The sequence below is a fragment of the Eptesicus fuscus genome, chromosome 21 (genome assembly GCF_027574615.1).
Source record: "Eptesicus fuscus isolate TK198812 chromosome 21, DD_ASM_mEF_20220401, whole genome shotgun sequence".
NCBI lineage: Eukaryota > Metazoa > Chordata > Mammalia > Chiroptera > Vespertilionidae > Eptesicus > Eptesicus fuscus.
Window position 1 is genome coordinate 10,500,572 of NC_072493.1, and position 14,741 is coordinate 10,515,312.

The following is a 14,741-nucleotide window of genomic DNA, read 5'->3' on the forward strand; positions in this document are numbered from 1 at the left end:
ATCACTATTAAACCTCAGAGTTTTATCAGTGACATGGACTAGAAAATCTGTCTGGGTTCAACATTTTAGAAGAAGGTCTACAGGGTAGTAAGATACATTACCAACTAGGTGAAGTCAAGCCTGATGAAGGACATTTGAGAAAGTCTCAGGAGAAGGAGCGGAACCCTTGGTTCTCTAAGACAAAGCACTCAGGATATATACAACAGGAGAGAACACATGAAGCTTTTGTGAGAGGAAAGATGGGTCTCAGATTAAATAGGAGGAGGTGAAGAAGAATTTACTTAACATCTATTAGTGCAAAGATAAGTTCTCCATAGGGCTTCTCATAATAAACAGGAACAAGACAAATGAATAAACAAATTTTTGTTAAAATATGAAGGGACCTCCACTTTCAATAATGGCAAACACCCTTCCACTGGAAAGAACTTTATATGCTGGATAAAATAGTAAAAACATTTTTAAAACATTGAGGACCTAATGAGAGATCAAGGAGCTGGTCAAACTAAAGGGACTACCAGAACTGTGAAAGGTAAGAGAACAGGAGAGACACCCTTTATCCCACAGTCTTGAGGATGTTTGCCAAACCTGCAAATGTGGATTTTGGATTTGAAAGCCTTGCTGCATGTGAGGTGGGACAGATATCAATATGCTTAGAGCCCATCCAGGTAATGAATCTAACAAGAGACCTCTCCACATTAAGCCAGGATCTCAAAAGATTACAAGTTAAGAAAGAGAAAAAGGATACTTTAAAAAGAAGACATTAAAAGAGAGGTGAAAAACCCATCTGGAAGAAAATACAACCTCCCCCCCAAAAAAATAATGTCATAAAAAAGAGACTGTGGAGCTTAGGAGACAAATTGAGGATCAAAATATCATTATATAACTAATAAGTAACTTAGCATAGGTAGAAAAGAATAGACATGACTGAAAATAGAATTAGTGGCATAGGGAAAAGGCATGAAATAATCTTAGTGAATGAAAAGAAAAAGAGAAAAAATAAGAAAGATAATAGGGAAAGAATAACCAATGTCCCTGGATACGGATTGCAACAGATGGGAGGAAAAACAGATATATAAGAAAAATATATGCTTTAAAAAATGAAGAAATAGATATATCAACCAAAGGGCACAGTATATTCTAGGAAAAACTGATACAAATTAGTTGATGCTGCGTATATCTTGGTTTAGTTGCAGAGTTTAAAAAATAACGAAGAAATTCATTAGTTATTCAAGTACAAAAATTAAGTTCTCTATAAACAGAAAAATTAGGTAAGCCTCATTCTACTCCATAACACTTAATCCCAGAAGACAAGAAAACAATATTTACAAAGTTCTAAAGAAAATAGAATGCTCTGTAGAATATCATATTCAGTCAAGTTGATGTTCAGATATAATCACAACAGTGAGAGAGTCTCAAACATGAAGGAACTCAGAATATGGAATCCATGATCCTATCTACCAATCAAACAAAATATAAATGACAACTTTGTGGTTAAAGGACAGTACTCAGTGCCAGAGAACAATGAACAAAGGTCTACAAATTTCTGACGAAAAAAAGTATAACCTGAAAATTTTATAGCCAGCTAAAGTATCCTTTCAATTATCCATTTTTCTTGTTTGTGTTTTTTTTTTTTTGCGCCTTCACACTGCACCTTGAGTATAAAGGCAATAGATATCCTCAAGCATGCACAAACATATACTAAGACATGTAAACCTTTTATAAGTCTACAAATAAACATATTCAACTAAAAGAGAAATTGTAATTTAAAAACACAAGAATGGGGAACATGTTCTAAAAATTTGAGTTGAGCACTGAATTGTTATTTAAATATAGAAGTATAAAGATATGACAATGTAAATGCAGTATTTATGATTTCAAAACAAGATGACAAATGTTACAAACTATATCAAAGTAAAGCAATGACCAACAAATATTAGGTGTGCAAAGGAAATTGAATAGCTGTGTGTTAATTTTCCTCATATTTTAAGCAGGGAGTCAATCAATATAATATAGAAACATGAAGTTAAAAAAGAGTAATGGATCTAAACAAAAATGTTTCCTTATCTTTTTTCCTTAAATCAGAGATATATCATTTAAGAACTGTATTCTAATTAAAAAAACACACAATATTTTCTAAGAATCAGAAATACCCTCAGCTTCACCTATATAATTTTTGGGTTAAATTTTCATATAACAAAGTTGAATAACATTACATTTAATACTTCTTACCTTTTTCATACATAATCCCTTTCTTTAAATCTCAGTTTTTCTGTCTCTTTGAACCTTTCATTCTCTTTCTTTGTTTCTGCCTCTTTCTTTCCCTTCGGCTCTTTTCTTTTATATACATATATTAAATGAATGCTTGGGAACATAGTCACAAAATATGAAAGATGACAATTTTTGAGAGGTGAGTATTTAGTGAAATTCTACTTTCTTCTTTGTAGTTTACTGTTCTTAATTTTATAAAGTTAACATGTACATTTTTTTTGTAAAAACAAGAGTCATTCTATACAAGAAAAAATATATAGGCTTCTAACATTTTGTTGTGAATATATTTGTGATTTTCAAAAACAGAAAAGGAAAATATATGCTGAAAGATGCTAAGAGGCCAGAATGGAGACTTGAGACATAAAGAAAGGGGAAGAAAATTATAATGGAAGCATCACATCATCTTTTTTAAAAAATATTTTTGCCTATAGTTTCAAATGAAAGTAGGTGTCATTTAGCTTTACTACATTGTTTATTCTATTTTCTTTAGAGGATCTAGCCTCTTAGGAAGCTGATGATCCTTTTCTCTTAATGGTACCAGATCCCTAATTCTGGCTCTCTCAGATATTTTAATCCTCCAAGTTTTCTGAGCATGTCAGAGGAGGACTCACCAATGACTGCATACATTTGCAGATTAACAGCTTCTGCCATTAGCAAATTGAAAATTCTTTCTCCTATCCCTCTTATAATAGGAGTCTCTTTCTCTTAATAGTACTTGATTCCAATTTGTGCATCTTCCTTATTAATGCATTCTATAAAGCGTTTCTATTTTTCTTGGCTACTTCAGCCTTCTGTTGAGTTTCATGGGTATTAAATAGAATGGCTTATCTGAGAGAACAAAGCAAAGACTCGCCCTTCAACTAATGGAAACACAGATCCTTAATACAGAAGCCAGACATTGGTACACAACAACACATGTCACAGAGTCTCGTGAGGTCACAGAATGGACACCTGGATGTAATATTGCCACAGTGGGTGAGATGAGACTAGGAGAGAGTCCACAGCTTTAACTTATGGAACTAACATGGGGATCCTCCAGAATGTGACCCAAATTTTCAATATAAACATTTTAGATCCACCAGGGATATACTAGACCTTGTTAGGTAGGAGACAAATCAGAACCATCACAAAATACTTTAGACCAGTGGTCGGCAAACTCATTAGTCAACAGAGCCAAATATCAACAGTACAACGATTGAAATTTCTTTTGAGAGCCGAAAACCGACTTCTGCGCATGGGCCACGAAGTTTCAATCACACTGTACATGCGTGCCCGCACGTGTTATTTTGTGGAAGAGCCACACTCAAGGGGCCAAAGAGTCGCATGTGGCTCGCAAGCCGCAGTTTGCCGACCACTTCTTTAGACCAGAGGGCCAGCTAGTTGTTAAGAACCCCTACTAGGCAATTCCTTTAACTACTTGTTATTTGAATTGAGTTAGTTTTGCACCAAGTAATAAAAATCTGTGGGTTCTTTTATGTCCATGACATCTAGTCACTGCATTCAATTCCTGTTAATAATAAGCAGCATGCCTATATCTAATTACAAAACAAATATACAGAGGCATTCTTATTCAAGGAAGCACCACTATTTTTGCTATTAATGAATAATTAACATAGTTGACAGAATGAGCCACATGCTGTCTGGATATTTTAAGCATTTTCTATATAAATTATGATATGTAAAATGACAATTAAACACTAATCTATATCTTATATGGAAGAACTTTTTATATTGTAGGAGAGAATGTTTCATATGACAAATCCAACACCTTCATTTTGAAAGTCCAACTATCTGCTTGAAAAACACCAAAGTTTTCATTTAAGTTGCCATGGGGCAGACAGAACTATGTGCAATTTCAAGAAGCATTTGGAGAGATGGGGTATGCACACTGTATTTAACTTTCAAAACACAGTGAGTAGAGTAAGCTCAAAACTACACAAAGGGCTCAGACTTCCTGGGATAAACCCATGGGATTCCGGGTTGGTGTAAGTGGTAGAAAAAGAAAACTGAAGATTACAAAATTCAGTCACATTTCAAAATTTTCTGCTACAATAATTCACTTTATGTAGAATTAATGTGTCTGATTGAACGTTTGTGCTGTAATTTACTTATAATTAACATTTTATGGTGAACAGATTTCACCATCTCCTTCATGCTGTGAACTCTAAGCCATAGGTCAAAAATAGAGATGAAACAGAGAAGAACAAAATATCCTCACTGAAATATTAATGAGATTTTAATTTACTGCTTTAAAAACACATCTTTCATCAATGTCTGTATATAAAAATCACCATTTTGTTCTAATTGTTTAATCACATTAAAAATATAATGAACTCTTCTTGCTGGCAGAAGGACACTAAAAAGTCTAAGGCACACAGGAAATCCCAGTTAAGTAAAACATGTTTCCAACTTCTGGTGCTGGAAATATTGTCATATGAAGAGGCAGCAGTTGAATCCAACATATCTAAGAATCTATTCTCAATTAACCATTGTCTGGTGCCCATCACAGTACTGAGCCCTATCCAAATTCTTGACCTATAGAATCCATGAGCACAATCAAATCGTTGTCTTACATAATTGCATTTTGGGATGGTTTGTAAGACAACAATAGAAACCTGGAACATCCTATGAGACTATGATATGCTACCATGCCTTTGCTGCTATCTCAGATATCTGCTATTTTTATTTTAGAGAGCAAAACCCTTATTCAACCAGAATATTTTTTACAGATGACATGAAGACTGGGGGTTCTTTGAAGCAAACTCAGCAGACTTAATAAAACTAGTAGGAGTTTTGAACCTGATAGCAATCCAAAGGGAATAAATACCTTATGCGGATTTCATATATGTTATTTGAATTCCTGAAAACAGTAATGGGACCATTAGACCTAACAAATTCAGCAATTTCTCCAGAAATTTTACCCAGGTTAGTTACCAATTACTCTTCCTCTTCACTCTCACAGCCAAATTTCTCAAAAGAGCAATTTACACATTTCTCAATCCCTTCTCTTCCTATTCATTCCTCATCCCACTCAAAGCTTCACAATTACTGCTTCTTTTCCCAAGGAATGTCACTCCCTCCACCAAAAGGGCGGGGGGAGGGGGGGGTTGTGCCTGAGAAGTGACTACAAACACATGAGAAAAGATATATCTGGTTTGCATAAGTAACATCCTATCCTTTCAGCCACAAATCTCCTATAATGTTATGCAAATATTCAAGACTTTTCTATCATTTATGATAACAATGTTGGAGAAGATAGGATATAAAGCATAAGGCAGTTAAAAAAAAAAACTGCTATAAGAAAACTAACCTGGGCTTTGATTTATCTTTGCCAAGGTCAGACCAAATGATAATTAGACCTTTTATGCCTAGAACATGCCCCTTATTTTTTTTTAATGATTTTCAAATGGTTGCTTATCATTACAAATTCCGACCTGACTGTCTTTTTTAAACCATTATGCATTGTTTGGTGTCCATCACAGATGGGGTAGCTCATAAAATTAGAGCATGGCCTCGTGACAGGAAACAAGATCCACACGTCTGGCTTTTGTATCAGCTAACATTTGCTTTGGGGACAGAGGTGAGTGCGTTAGGCCACAAAAATAGCACCTCTGATCTGAGAAGCCCAAACACTTCCCAGAAAACTTGGCAATTGTACTCTTAGGGGAGAATTTCTCAGGAGAATGGAAAAGATAAATTTTCCAATTCATTCACGCATCAAAGGAACATGCAAATGAGTGGGTAGAAAATATAGACCCAGGTAGTTACATAAGTGCACACACATGATGGTTCTACGCAGTGATTCTTCCCGCTGCATATTTGTTTTTGTTGCCCAAATCAACTCAACCACATTCCATGGAAAGAAAGGTGTCTCTGAAGAGAGACCTAGGATGTCCATAAGGAAGCCAGTATAACCTGACAATTCAACGAAGACATTTCATTCCCTTTACTTTCACACAAGCTCCAACCCATTCAAAGGACTTATTAGAATTTCAAATGAAAACCTGAATACTATGAGCATTGTAAATCAGCTGTAAACAGCTTTTAAAACTGTGTCAGGAGAAAATACACATGTAAATTTCTTCTTTTTTTAATATTGCATTTCCCCCTCCAATATTTGTTGGTTAAGAAGCAGGTACCAATTCATTTTTACAGAGATCTGTTTGATCTGGGAAGATGTGAGGGGGTCAATTGGAGAAATCCTTTGACCTGGGTTGGCAGGGGCTCCCAGGTGGTAGGAGCTCCTTCATGAATCACAGGGCACTGCTTCATTTTTATTCTTCATGTTTCTTAGAAACTGAAGTAAGAGCCTCACTTACCTGGACAAAACTGCTGGTCAGACTCCTCCAGCCCAGGAAACTGTACTGCTGTCTTCGAATAGTCCAGACAACACCGGGGTGCTGGAGGCGTGCTCCCTCTTACGGGGGAAGCGATAGGCAGCGTTCTTTCCAAGTCAGGAGCCTTTCACCTCTTTTGCTAGGATGTCCCACAGTCTTCCGTATGTTCACTTCCCTGAGAATAGGGCAGGGTTATGACACAGGGACACTTTATACTTGTTCCTCGTTTTCCTTTTCAAGTCCCTAGAAAGAAAAGGGGGAAGAAAGAGCTTGGTCAATTTTTCAAGTTCTTAAAGTAGCTAGAGACTAAATTAATTTCCAAATTGAAGAGATTTCTTCCCTCCCTCCCTCCCTCCCTCCCTCCCTCCCTTCCTTCCTTCCTTCCTTCCTTCCTTTCCTTCCTTCCTTCCTTCCTTCCTTCCTTCCTTCCTTCCCTTCCTTCCTTCCTTCCTTCCTTCCATCTCTTGCAGCACAGGAGAGCCCATGTGGTTTCACAGGTTACCTTCCATATGACACAAAGCAAAAAGATAAAGACAAACCCAAGTGTCACAGGGGCTACATCTTTAGAAAACATCCAAGACATTGGATCTCCTTGGGAAATGTTCCTTTCTTGGCACAGAACACTTACCGCTCAAGACTGAAAATAGGACAACGAAGAGTGGGGCAAAAGTAGGTTTACAATTGTATGTGAAACAAAATTTATTCTTGTATTATTATTTGTTAACTACGGTATTATTTTTCATATGAACAACTGTAAACCTACTTTTGCCCCACTCTGTGTTCTGACAGAAAAGACCACAGCTAGTAATGGTGGAAAGCAGGTTCTACTAAAAAAGTCACAACCTTTCATCTCTTCTATTCAGGTTCTAAAAGTCGTTGCCTTGACATCAAAATGAAAATTACAACTTCAAAATGAATGAAGAGCTGCTCCAAGGCCTAGTGAGTGGGAGCCAGATGTCATTCCACCTTCTATCTGGATGGAAAGATTGAATCAAGCTGCTTTTGGTCATTTATTTATTTAACAAAGAATTACTAAGCATCAACTACTGAAAATCAAATGCATACACTTTTTAAAATATATATATATATTTTTATTTATTTCAGAGAGGAAGGGAGAGGGGGAGAGAGAGAGAAACATCAGTGATGAGAGAGAATCTCTGATTGACTGCCTCCTGCATGCCCCCATTGGGGAGTGAGCCCACAACTGGGCATGTGCTCATAGGCTGATGCCCAACCAGTTGGCCTGGCTCAAATGCATACACTTTAAGTCGTGATAATTCTCTGCCTACCTCCCCTTTAAGTGAGGAGCAGGGGGAGGTAACTGGGACTAGGGAGAGGGAGGTGACTTAAGGTGACAAAGATTGTGGAGTCATTGAATACATTGAGCCTCTGTATTTTTAATGAAACTGTAATTACCTTTCAGGCAAAAGTGCTTGAATGGTCACGCAGAAGGTTGCCCATAAGTTCCCTTCAGCATGGTGAAGGATCCTGGGCTCTAGGATCAGACAGACTAGAGAGGAAGGGACTCCACTGATTGCTTTAGGTTAGCGATGGAGGGGCACTACCACAAATGGAGGGGGCTGAACCTCCTGCTGCTGAGCAGACTGGAAGACCCACAACTCTCCCTTCCCTGCACCTTCTCTCTACAACTAATACAGTAGGCTTTTTATTGAAGACACTGACAGTTTTCTTCCATGGGGTAGCAGCTCCCTTAAAACCAGCTCGGTGGGTCAGAGGTAATGAGAAGTGCCAGTGGGAGTGGAAATCCTGAGCTCAGGGGTGGATACAATGAGGCCTGGCCTTTCCTTTCAGGGGACGTTCCCCCACCAGTGGCGGCCCTGCAGCACCTGGCTTTGATCGCATTGTGGGAGCTGGAAAGTTTCTTTCCATGTGGATCTGCTACTTATTAGCAGAATGACCCTGGGCGAGCTACTTAACCTCTCTGAACCGCATTCAGTCACCTATAAAATGAGAGAGTAATATCTGCTCCATGGTGATGTCTACACGAGATAAAGCAGGGGAAGTTCTTAGCACACAGCCTAGCTCAGAGGCTATGAGTCAGGTGGGCTGTATTTTCCCCCATCCCCGCTCCTCCTGGGACGACTGTGACACCAGCTAAAGAAGGGGGCATGAAGCTCAGTTGTTTAAAAGGTTTTCCTGTTACTTTCTACGGGCTTCACAGAAAAGTGCCTGAACCATTCTGGCCTGTGTCATCACATCCCCGTGACTATTCTGGGGATCACGGTCACTGTTCACTTTTCTGTCCCCTCTTTAGCCAACTAAACAATACTGTCCTTAAAGATATCTCTCTCCCTCTTTCTGAATCCCCTTTCTTTCTTGTTACTTCTCCATTTTCTTTTCCTCTTAGATATATACGTTTTTCAGCCCCGCAGTGGTTACCTGCTATCTAAGAAATCCAAGGAGGATTCTTTTACCTGAGCTTCGGGCTTCTCTTCTGACTCTTGGTTTTAGCCTTAAGTCACCCCACTCTCCCTAATTCCAGTTACCTCCCCCTACGCCTCACCCACAATCTTTATCTCATTTTTGTATGCTTTTGTATGTTATTTCCCCCTCTTTGTTAAAAACGATTTAAATGATTTTTTATAGTGTGCTCTGTAAACTCTCTTTTCCCTGCTTTAAACAATTAAGGAACCTACATAATTAAACGTGTCAATAAAGGTTTATATTAGTACCAACGGAAACCTGCCTACAATGACAAGGAGAATAAATATCCCAATCTACACTGTTCTAACTGATTTGCTTATTAGGAAGCTCATTTGCCTAATTACTGCAGCTAATAAACAAACTCATCCATGGGCTTTAGTAACACTTACACTCTTTCTATCACACTTATGTACCTGTTGATGGGTACCAGTAAGCTAGGAGAAATGAAAGAATGAACACACATTTGAGATATATCAAGTTAATTCCCCCAAACAAGATCAGAAAAACCAAAAAAAGTTAATTTTACTTTAAATGTGGAAAAGCTTATGGAGTGTCTGGATACATTGAGCCTCTGTGTTTTTTTTAATTAAACTGTTTGAGATAATCATCAATCACATGCAGTTGAAAAAAATAATTCAGAGAGAATGCATGCACTTTACCTAGTTTCCTTCAATGATACCATCATCTAAAATGACAGTACATGATAATTTAATATCAACCAGGATACTGACAATGATATAGTGAAGATACACATTTCCATCACCACAAGGAACTCTCCTGCTGCCCTTTTATAGCCACACCCACTCTCCTCCCATCCCCACTCTCTACTTAATCCTTGGAAACTACTAATCTATTCTCTTTTTCTATAATTTTGTGAATTCAAGAATGCTATGTAAATAAAATCATAAAGTATTTTATATTTTGGAATTGGCTTTTTTCACTCAGCATAATTTCTCTGGTGGTTGGTTCAGGGTGTTCTTTTTTATTGCTGGGTAGAACCTCATGGTATGGATGTACCACAGCTTTTTAACCATTTACCCCCTGAAGGACATCTGGCTTACTTCCAGTTTTTTGCTATTATAAATAAAGTTGTTATAGTCAATCATGTAGAGGTTGACATAGTTTTCATTTCTCTGGAATACATGTTCCGGAGTACAATTGCTGGGTTGTATAACTACATGTTTAGTTTTACCAACTCTTTTCTAGAGCAGTTGTATCATTTTATATTGTTACCAGCAATGTATGAGTGATTGGATTTCTCTGCATCCTTGCCAGCATTTAGTGTTGTCACCATTTTTTATTTTACCCAATCTAATAGGTATGTGATATTATCTCATTATGGTTTTAACTCGTATTTCCCAAATTGCTAATGATATCGAACATCTATCCATGTACTCACTTGCCAAGTGCATATCATCTATGGTAAATGTCTCTTCATGTCATTTGCCCATTTTCTACTTGAATTGTTTGCTTTTCTTACTATTGAGTTTTAAGAGTTATTATATTGTCTAGAAACTTAGTCCTTTGTTGGATATGTGCTTTGCAAATATTTTCTCCCAGTCTGTAACTTGTCTTTTAGTTCTCCTAAAAAGACTTTTCACAGAGTAAACATTTTTAATTTTGTTGAACCAATTTATCAAGTATTCCTTAGATGGCTTGGGCTTTGAGATCAAGTCTACAAAATCTTTGCATAGCCCTAGATTCTGAAGGTTTTCTCCTATTTTTTCCTAAAAGTTTTATGATTTATAATTAACTCTGTGATCTACTTTGAGTTAATTTTTGTAAATGGTGTGAATTTACTAGTAGATTAAAGTGCATTTCTGTTTGTCCATGGATATCCAATTGTACCAGCAACATTTGCTGCAAGGCTATCTTTCCTCCATTGAATTGCTTTTATATCTTTGTCAAAAATCATTTGGACATATTTTGTGTGTGTCTATTTCTGGTTCTCTATTCTTCTCCATTGATCTGTATGACAATACCACACAGCATTGATTCCTGTAGCCATATAAGATTGATTTCTTCCCATTTTACTCTTCTTTTTCAAAACAATTTGTTATTCTAGTTCCTTTGAATTTCCATGTAAATTTTTAAATGTTCTAGCCTATATTTATAAAAAAATTCTTGCTGGGATTTCTATAGGAATTGCATTGATTCTATATTTCTAAGGAGACTTGACATCTTTACTATATTGAGTTTTAAAAACTATGAACATAGTTATTTCTCTCCATTTGTTTAGATCTTCTTTGATTTCTCTCATTGGCATTTTGTAGTTTTCAACATACCCATGCTATATCTCTAGATTTACACCTAAGCATTCATTTTATAGCTAGTATAAGTGAAAGTTATTTTTAATTTTGATTTTCATGTATTTATTGCTAATATATAGAAATACAATTGATTTTTTTTGCATGTTTAGCTTGTGTTCAGTTTTTATCATGAATGGGTATTGAATTTTGTCATTATTTCCTCTTTATCATGGGATTATTCTTCTTTAGCCCATTTATATGGTGGGTTATATTGTTTGATTTCTGAATATTTGACCAACTTTGCACTCCTGGATACTGAACCCTGCTTCGTCATGGTATATAATTCTTTTTATATATTTCTGAATTATATTCACTAAAATTTTGTTTAAATATTTTGCTTCTATGTTCATGAGGGATACTGGTCTGTAGTTTTCCCAGTACTGTCTTAGTCTGGTCTTGGTATCAGGGTAATAGTAACTTCATAATACAAACTGGGAACGGTTTCCTCTTTTTCTTCCTCCTGGGTGAAACTGTGTAGAACTGGTGGTAATTCATTAAACATTTGGTAGAATTCTCCAGTGAAACCATTGGGCCAGGAACTTTTCTGTTTCTCCAAATCTCCTTCCAGATCTTACTTCCCACCTCCTTCCATATCTGCACAAGGCCTGTCGCCTATAATAAATTCCTATTCCACACCATGGCTAATGTCTGCTTCCCTGTGAATCCTGACTGATATCTTAAATCATTTGCGAGTAAGCTGAAATAATAATCGTGGTTAATATTTACTGAGCACTTAAAACATGTCAAGTACCTGCCATGCACTTCCAGGTGTTATTTCCTGTAAGCAACCCCATAAGGAAGGCTATCTTGTCACCCCAATTATGCAGAAAAGGAAACGGAAGTACCAAGAAGTTAAGGATTCTGCAAACAGGCCCGCAGTAAGGACCAGAGGCAGGATAGGAAGCAAGCACTCAGCTGTGCTGCTCAACTGGAGTTCTTCCTCAGACATCTAGTTTCTGTTTCAGAAGACCAGGGCAGATAGTGCCCAGAGAAAGAAGATACTTGAGTCTGAGCTGCATCCATAGCTTCCAGTAGAGCCTGTGCTTTCCTTTTCTTTTTTTAAATCCTCACCTAAGGATATTTTTTTCCCTTTGATTTTTAGAGAGAGTGGGAGGGAGGGGATAGGGGAGTGAGAAACATTGATGTGAGAGAGACACATCCATGGTTGCCTCCCGCACACACCCTGAGGAGGCCAAGGATTGAGCCTGCAACCGAGGTACGTGCCCTTGACTGGGATCAAAACCACAACCCTTCAATGCAAGGGCCAACACTCTAAACACAAAGCCAAACCAGGGCTGTGCTTTTCTTTTTGTTTGCTTCTTCTTCACACCCACCTCTTTTCTTTTCTTTTCTTTTCTTTTCTCTGCCAATGAGAATTTGTACTGTGGACTTCTCCATCTAAATGCCCCCTCACCTCCGTATCACCTTTTCTAAAGTTGGAAAGTAAGCAACACCAACTGATGTGTCTCCTTCCAGATGTGTTGGCCCCTATGTAAGGAGAACACAGACAGAAGGACAGGGACAAGCACAGGTTGGGGCAGGCGGCAGGCTGGACGCTGCAGCATGCGAAGCAGAAGGCATGTCCCTTAGAGCAAGAGCAAATGGGGACCTGTCGGGGCCAGCAAATATAAACCTTAAAAAACAGGAGAAAATCGAGCAGTTACTCTGAGAAATCACCTCTTCTGTTCAGGTTTTTTTTTTGCTCAGTTTGGGGTGAGTCTATTTATTTACTAAAATGTCTGCCATGCCTTAAGAAACAGTATGAATGCATTGAAATAAACAATACTTTGGATGCAGAAATGAACATTTAAGCAGATGCATCTCAGATTCATTCCATTGTGTGTGTGTGTGTGTGTGTGTGAGTGAGTGTGTGTATTTTTTCTTTTCCCTGAGTGCCTTTGCTTGGTAAAAGCCATCAAATATCAGTGGGAATTATAACTAATTTTTTGAACAGCCCTGGAGAATTAATGAGAGAGAGAGTAAGAGAGAAGAAATAAGAGAAAGAGAGAGGGAAAGAGAGAGAGAGAGAGGTTAAGCTCAAAGGCAGAGAGAGCGAAATGGACCAGATTATACAAAATTAAAAAGCAAATAGGAGCAGACAATTTGTGCCGAGTGATTGCAAGCAATTACAGTCCGGCTTTTCTAGAGGAAGATGGGGGGAGGGGGTTATTTCAGCTTAAAAGGAGACTTTATTCATTCCTGATCAGCATCTCCTACTATTCTCTCTTTTATTCTTGGATATCAATTTTTTTAAAAATCAGCTTTCAGATGTTCCATGTCTACCCCTACGAATCCACCCCTGGGCAGACAGTGAGAATTTAAGCTTCCAATCGATTCTTTCTATAGCCCTGAAAACCAATTTGTTCATAAAGAATAAAATAAGAAGGGGGAGGGGGAGTACAACACGAGCATGTGTTTCTTTTAGAGGAGGGCTTCAATTTTACTATAATTGTCTAAAGACGGAGCTGCTTTGATCTGAAGAATTATTATTGTGCCGCAAATGCCGGCTGCTAATGTCACAGCTGTGCTGAGACTCGGTCACACCAAGAGGTTAGGGACCAACTCAGTCCCTGACCTCACCCCCTCTCTCCTTATCTTCCTTTGTCCCCACGGAAAAGTTTGCTTTCCTGGCATGTCCCTCGACCATCACCGACAGTCACGAATCTGTTGGTTTAACTCAGCTTCCCTGGAAGGCCAGCACATAAAGGCAGGGACATACAGGGGAGATGCGGAGGTTGGGCAGGAGTGGGGGCCCTCATCTTCAGAGGGGCAGGCAGGGCTGGATGAGAACATGCCCAGGAGCGGCTGGCATGGCCCCTAGATCAGGGGACCCAGCTGCCCTTGATCTCTGAGCCCGGGCAAGTGCAGTGCAGAGAGGGCTCCAGTGCCTGTGAGAAACACAGACCCATTCACGGCATTTCTCTGATTTCAATTCTCTGAGTTAATAGTTATTTTCCCTTTCTCCAGCTTATGCTGCACCGAAGCAAAGGGCAGCTCAAGAAGCAGAATTAGACCATTTTCTCTCAGAAGAAAAAGGGCTAAAAACGATCTTAGGGTCTGAGAGCTGAGCCATCTTCAGCTTCGGTGTTTTCCTTCCCGTGGCCAAGGGACAGAACCGGAAGGCCGCTTCTTCCACGTCCTCCCCTGGTGGGCTGGGCAGGAGGGGCTTAGGACTGCAGGACCTGCCCCGGCCACCCCATCTCACTCCTTCTCCTCTCAGAAGCGACCTTGACTGTTTCTGCCAGGCACCTGAGGTTTCAGTGGAAGCTGGAACCCTAATGGGGTCCTTCTCCTCTGTTCCTTCTCTGGCTCCTGCTGCCTATAGCATCCTCCAACCTCCCTAGCTTGGCATTCCAGGCTCTATAGATAAGCTGTCCACATA

The 14,741-nt window shown here is 38.6% G+C and overlaps 1 long non-coding RNA gene across 1 annotated transcript in view; it reads right to left on the reverse strand.

The window, feature by feature from the left end:
* The window catches only part of LOC129147793 (uncharacterized), a 469,419-nt gene that overhangs the window by 159,711 nt on the left and 294,967 nt on the right, over positions 1-14,741 (reverse strand). Inside the window, exon 5 of the long non-coding RNA XR_008555003.1 lies at positions 6,588-6,848. This is a non-coding gene — a long non-coding RNA (uncharacterized LOC129147793). The remainder of the gene's footprint in view (positions 1-6,587; positions 6,849-14,741) is intronic.